The following is a 6000-nucleotide window of genomic DNA, read 5'->3' on the forward strand; positions in this document are numbered from 1 at the left end:
GAGGTATGTGGTCCAGTCAGGACTCCAAGCAGCCACGCTCTCGTTCCAGAGCTCCTGCGCTAAACCAAGAAAACTCTGAAGGCAAGAGAAAAGACTTCTCATGGGGGTGAGCTGAGCAGGGCCTCGGGGGTGGGGGGTGGGGGGTGGGGGTGGGAGTTCATTAAGTAGAAAATGGAGAGAAGAGCCTTCCAAGGACAAGGAACAGCACGTGGGTTGATGGAAAAGACCAAGGAGCCGGGAGAAGGTCAGTGGGTGGGAAAAGATTGAAGTAGGTGAAGTATGTGAGTGCTGGCTTGGTCTCCCCGCCCCCACACGTCTCCGTTTGAGAGTGACCACTTCCCCAGGCCCCCAACACACACAAGAACACACACACACCAGCTGTCCTGAAACTGTGCGCATACCTGCCCATCCAGCGAGGCCCAGTGCGCTAATTTACTCCCAGCGTGTAATTCTTCTGGGCAGCCTCAAGGATTTCTGGGTAGCCTCAAGGATTCCTTTGGTCTCAGAAATGGCCAAAGGGTGTGTGTGTGGAGGGGGGGCTGTTTTATTTACAAAAAGAAAATCTTGAAGATAATTACGCACTCTACTTGACTCTGAAATGGACAAAAAGCGCTTCATTATTGGCCCCCTTGGGGTAAGGCGTCCTCCCACCTCCCACCGAAGGAGCTGATGTTCACTGCGAGCCCCGACACCCGCACCCCCTCGGTGTCCCGGGCGCGGCGGGGCAGGGATGGCCACCGCGCCCCGTCGGACAGTCTGGCCCTGTAGCTCTACGGGCGCAGCCCCGCGGGGATCGTCTTCGGAGCTGGACGGTTGCGCACACTTTGAAGTGCGGCCGGGCCTAATGAAGGGCTTGCTGGGCCGCGGGATCAAGTGTCAGCGCCGCCGCGAGACGCAGCTGGGCGGACAAAGGGCGCTCGGCTGCCTCGCGGCGCGGAGCGGGACAAAGGTGGAGACGAGCACGCGGCAGGGGCCAGCGGGTGGCCGCGCCTGCCCCGCGCGCCCCCGCCCGGCTCCCCGGCGCCCGTTCGCCGTCCCCGAGTTCCCCCAAGCGCCTCCCGGGGGCGGGAGCTGCAGCGCCGGCCGCTCCAAACGCAGCCAGGACTCGTCTCTACCCAGACCTGGCCCGAACCAAATTTTGGTGACAGTGTGACCTTCGGTTTCTCTTATGGCGTGTGAAATTCCCACTGACTGCAGTGCTTTCTTTGCACCGTAATAGTAAAGACTTAAAGCGCCTACCTTCCAGGCACTCTTCTAAATCCTTTAGCGTTTATTAACCCATTTCCGCCTCCCCCAAACTCCTCGAATTGGGAGGATGGTTAGCTCCGTTCTACAGTTAAAGGAAACGAGGCACGAAGGAACTGCGCCACCAGTCTGCAGAACTAGAAGTGGTGCTGCCAGACCGGCTGGCCTCAGAGTCCCCGACAGATCGTATTTTCATATTTGGTATTTTGCTTATCTGCCTTTTTTGGTGTGTGCATTAATTTTGCTTTTAAAAAATATACTGCATTAAAATGTTATCTTGGATACCCAGTTTTTTTGGCGCCCATTTAAATTTTGCCTCGCAGACAAGTGAGGGAAGTACTACCCAGCTGGTATCCACTCCCCTCTACTGCCTGGCATGGATTCTCACAGCAAGCTCCCGCAGTTGGGGTTACTGACTCCCCTGGATATTTCAGAAGGGGAAAAACCGAAGCTCAGAGTTGGTAAGTGACTTGCCCAAGGATTTCTGGCGGGCTAGTATGCCACCAGCCCTGAGCTAGTTAGCATGCCAAGTTATGGTGACTTGCAGGCCCTTAGGTACCTCTGTTTTGGAGGTCCCAGCTGTCATCATAGCAAACTCTTAAAAAGAGCAACATCCCACACATTACATAGAACTTTATGATTAAATTTTTGAACGGATTTTTTAATGATTTTAATTTTGCATTACTTGGTTACAAGGCCCTAATTTATAATGGCTGCAATTTCTTAGGATTGACTAGGCGAACTGGGAAGTTCTTGCAAAGTGAGAAAATCTAAATCGTTTTCACATGTAATGAAACTTTTAGGAATAATTAATTTAGCAACTTAATGATGTTGACACGGTGCCACCTTCTGTAGCCCTTTAATTAAACATTTATTAGTTTTGACTTTGCAGCTTTCTTTTATCGTGGTGGAGCCAAAAATTACTTATCCAGGTCTCCAACATTGCTGTTGGAAAGCCCTCCTCACAGCTTGTGAGTTGCAGGCTCTTCCCTAGGGTACCCATCCCCTAGAATGGCCCCGCCCACGCCAGTCCCGCCCCCGCACTCTGGGGGACGCTTGCCATCCTTCCAGTGTTGCGACTTCTAAGTAGGCAGGATCTCCTCTGGCTAACCTACTGCTAAGCAATGAGTTTACCCAGGGCAGGAACTAACTGTAACCAAGTGTCAACAACCCTCCTACCGCCGATAGAGGGAGGACGCTTGTCAACATTGATTGAATTGTGACTTTATCATGGAAGTGGGGGGAAGGATGTGAGATAGAAAGTGTTCCAGAAAAGGGGCGGAGAGTCCTGGTGCTGCCACTAATGCTCGGTGTCCCCAGGGGTGCCTCTGCCCCTCGCTGGGTCTCAGTTTCCCCTTCTGGGAAATGAAGATGGACCAGGAGATTTCTAATATGATGCCTCTTTCAGTGCTACCATTCTTCAACTGATACGGTTCATGGAGGAGGCAGTTTGGTTTCACCCAAATGAGCATTATGGGAAGGGAAGACACCAAGGTTGGCTTTGGCAAGTGGGGTCAAATAAATGTTTCCAGCAGTGGTGGCTTGTGATTCTCTGCATTTTTTCTGGGTGCAATCTCCCCGCTGCCTCCCACTTTTCTTTGTATCCTTAGCAGATACCGAATGACCTTCCTGTGTCTGTGACCACCAGGCTGTAAGCACGTGTGCATCTTTACCGAGGGCCCGGCACCAGGCCTGATGCATTCAGGTGCTTAATCATGGTTGTCAGGGAAGAGCACCTTTTCCAGATGAGGAAACCAAGGTACAAAGAGAGGAAGTGGTCTACCTCGAAAACAATCCAGCTCCTGTGATGTTTCTGCACAACCTTCCCTGGAAGAAGAGGATTTTATATGTTTGCAAACTGGTGGACTTTGTTACCTGTACCCAAAGCACAAGCTGAGTGAGCTCACCGAGGGGCATTGTTTTCCTACCAGGACAGCTTTCAGGAGAGAAGACAGAGAACTCTCCTCCTTACTTAGGAAGCTCAGCCCCATTCCTCCTCTAACCATCTTAACCAGAGGCTTCTGGCTAAAGGCAGCTGTCTGGGAGCCCCGGAGCCCAGGTTCCGGCGCTGACTCTGGCTCTGGTGCAAACATGCTTTGGGATTCAGAGCAGTCCCTCACCCTCTCTACACCTTTGTTTCCTTGGCAGTAAACCAGTAGGCTGGACTAGAGCCGTGCTGCTCAAGTACATCATCTGAGGATGTTGTTAAAATGCAGTCTGATTCCGGCGGTCTGGGGTGGGGCTTCTCTAACAAACTTCCTGGTGATGATGCCATTGCTCCTGCCTGTCTTTGGACCAGCTTTGAGTGGCAAGGACCTAGAGGGCTTCTGGGGTCACTTCTGGCTCTGACTTTGAGCCCTGGCATCAGGCACATGGAGACTGACAAACAGTTGCCCGGATTTGGGCCAGCGAGGGCAGTAAAAAATGTGAAATGATGCCAAGGGTCCTTTCAACCAACAGTTACAAAAATCATCATTGTCATTATCATCATCATCATCATCAACAACAACAAACATTTGTGCAGTGCATTTCGCTGTCCAGAGCAGCTGTCACATCCTTGAACCCAGTTGACCTCTGCGTGCACCCTGGTGGGAGAGGAGGACATGGCCGGGGACTCTATTCAGACCTAGCCAGAGGATCTGGGCAAGAGCACAATAGCCCCCTAAACTATTGTTTCCCCTCGGCCCTTTGATTTTCTTAGCATTTTTTTGGTGTCTGCTCTCTGACCCCTTCTTCCTTTGTCTCCTAATGCACCTCTTCCCGGTTCCTAATTCTCCCCTCCCCCAACATACTCATACACAATGTCAGGGGGAGAAAATCAGTGCATCCACCCCCAGATTTCCCACTTTTGATCCTCTCTCCCCTCTGAGCAAATAGAACCCAGACTCAGGGATTGGAATCTTGGCTCATTTCAGGGCAACCTGGGGCAAATCACTTCACCTCCTTAATGTCCCTCTTCTTATTTGTAACAATGGTAATTTTCCTTAAAGTGGCATTTGTTGACACTATGCTCAGTGACTCCATCCTCACCATAACCCTAGGGAGTAGCAACTATGACTATCTCCATTTAGTGGATGGGGAAACTGAGGATTTAGGGAGTTTACCGGCCCAAAGTCACCAGCTGGTCAGTGATGGAGTCAGGACATCAAACCATGGCTGATTGACATCAAAGATCACTGTAGATTCACATTCAGTTGTAAGAAATCATACTGAGAGAGCTAGTGCAACCTCTGTGCAGTCCCTAGTGAAAACGTCTTGCAAAGCTATCCTATGATATCAATCAAGATATTGATATTGATGGAATCCACCAAACTTAGATTTCCTCAGTTTTACATGTACTTATGTGTGTGTGTCTATATACACACACATATATATTTAGTTCTGTGCAATTTTAGTGTATTTGTAGGTCCATGCATTTACCACTACAGTCAGACACAGAACAACCCCGTCACCACAAGGACCCTTCGTGGTGCCCATATATAACCATACCTACTTCTCTTCCCTAACTCTGAATCCCTAACCCTGCAACCACTAAATCTGTTCTCCAGATCTATAATTTTGTGATTTCAAGAATGTTTTATAAATGGAAGCATACATTTATATGATTTTAGGGTTGACTTTTTTCACCCAGCATCATTCCCTTGAGACCCACCCAAGTTGTTTCATGGACTAATGGTTCATTCCTCCTCCCTGCTGAGTGGTGTTCCATGGTATGGAACAATTCACCTGCTGAAGGACGTTTGAGTTTCCAGTTTCTGTCTATTGTGAATAAAGCTGCAATGAACGTTTGTGTACAGATGTTGGTGTGAACACAAGTTTTCATTTTTCTGGGATGAATGCCTGAGAGTGTAAAGCCTTTCCTTTTTACCCCAACTTTTGTGGCCCTCCAGGTTGAATGCAAAGATAATAACACCAACCAAAAAAAAAAACGAAACAATTAGTGAGATTTTACTACATATTTGGCACTACTGTAAAAAATTTGCATGAATCAACTTATGAGTTCTCAAAACAACCTTAGACTTAGGTACTAGTATGATCCCTATTTTACAGATGAGGAAACTGAGGTGCAGAGAGGCTAAATAGTCTAAGGACACACAGGTTGTAAGTGAACATTCAGGTTGCTTCCCTGTCCTGGCTATTGTAAATAGTGCTGCAGTGAACATTGGGGTGCATGTATCTTTTCAAATTATGGTTTTCTCCATATATATGCCCAGGAGTGGGATTGCTGGACCATATGGTAGCTCTATTTGTAGTTTTTAAAGGAAGCTCCATACTGTTCTCCATAGTGGTTGTACCAATTTACATTCCCACCAACAGCGTAGGAGGGTTCCTTTTTCTCCGCACCCTCTGCAGCATTTATATACTGGCCATTTGGATGACTTCTTAAATGCCTATTCAAGTCTTTTCCCAGTTTAAAAGAAATGGAGCTATCTGTCTTTTCCTTAATGATTTATAAGAGCTCTTTATATATTTTGAAGATGGATATTTTGTGGGTATATGTAAAAAATATGTTTTACCATTCTGTGGTTAGCCCTGTACTCTTATAATGGTGTCTTTTGATTAATAGAAGTTTTTGATGATGTTTAATTTATCAATCTCTTCCTGTATGGTTAGTGTTTTCTGTGTACTATTGATAAATTATTACCTATCCCAAGTTCATAAAAATCCTTTTCTTTTTATGTTCTAAAAGCTTTATTGTTTTGGTTTTCCTGTTTTGGTCTATGATCCATCTGGAATGAAATTTTGCATATGATG

General features: G+C 47.6%; 1 long non-coding RNA gene across 1 annotated transcript; it reads left to right on the forward strand.

The window, feature by feature from the left end:
• The first annotated feature begins 1442 nt into the window (after positions 1–1442).
• On the forward strand, positions 1443–5041 carry LOC103009954 (uncharacterized). Its single transcript, XR_451831.2, has 2 exons — positions 1443–1706; positions 2856–5041. It is a non-coding gene; the product is annotated as an uncharacterized LOC103009954 (long non-coding RNA).
• Positions 5042–6000: the final 959 nt, after the last annotated feature.

The sequence above is a fragment of the Balaenoptera acutorostrata genome, chromosome 5 (assembly GCF_949987535.1).
Source record: "Balaenoptera acutorostrata chromosome 5, mBalAcu1.1, whole genome shotgun sequence".
In the NCBI taxonomy this organism is placed as follows: Eukaryota; Metazoa; Chordata; class Mammalia; order Artiodactyla; family Balaenopteridae; genus Balaenoptera; species Balaenoptera acutorostrata.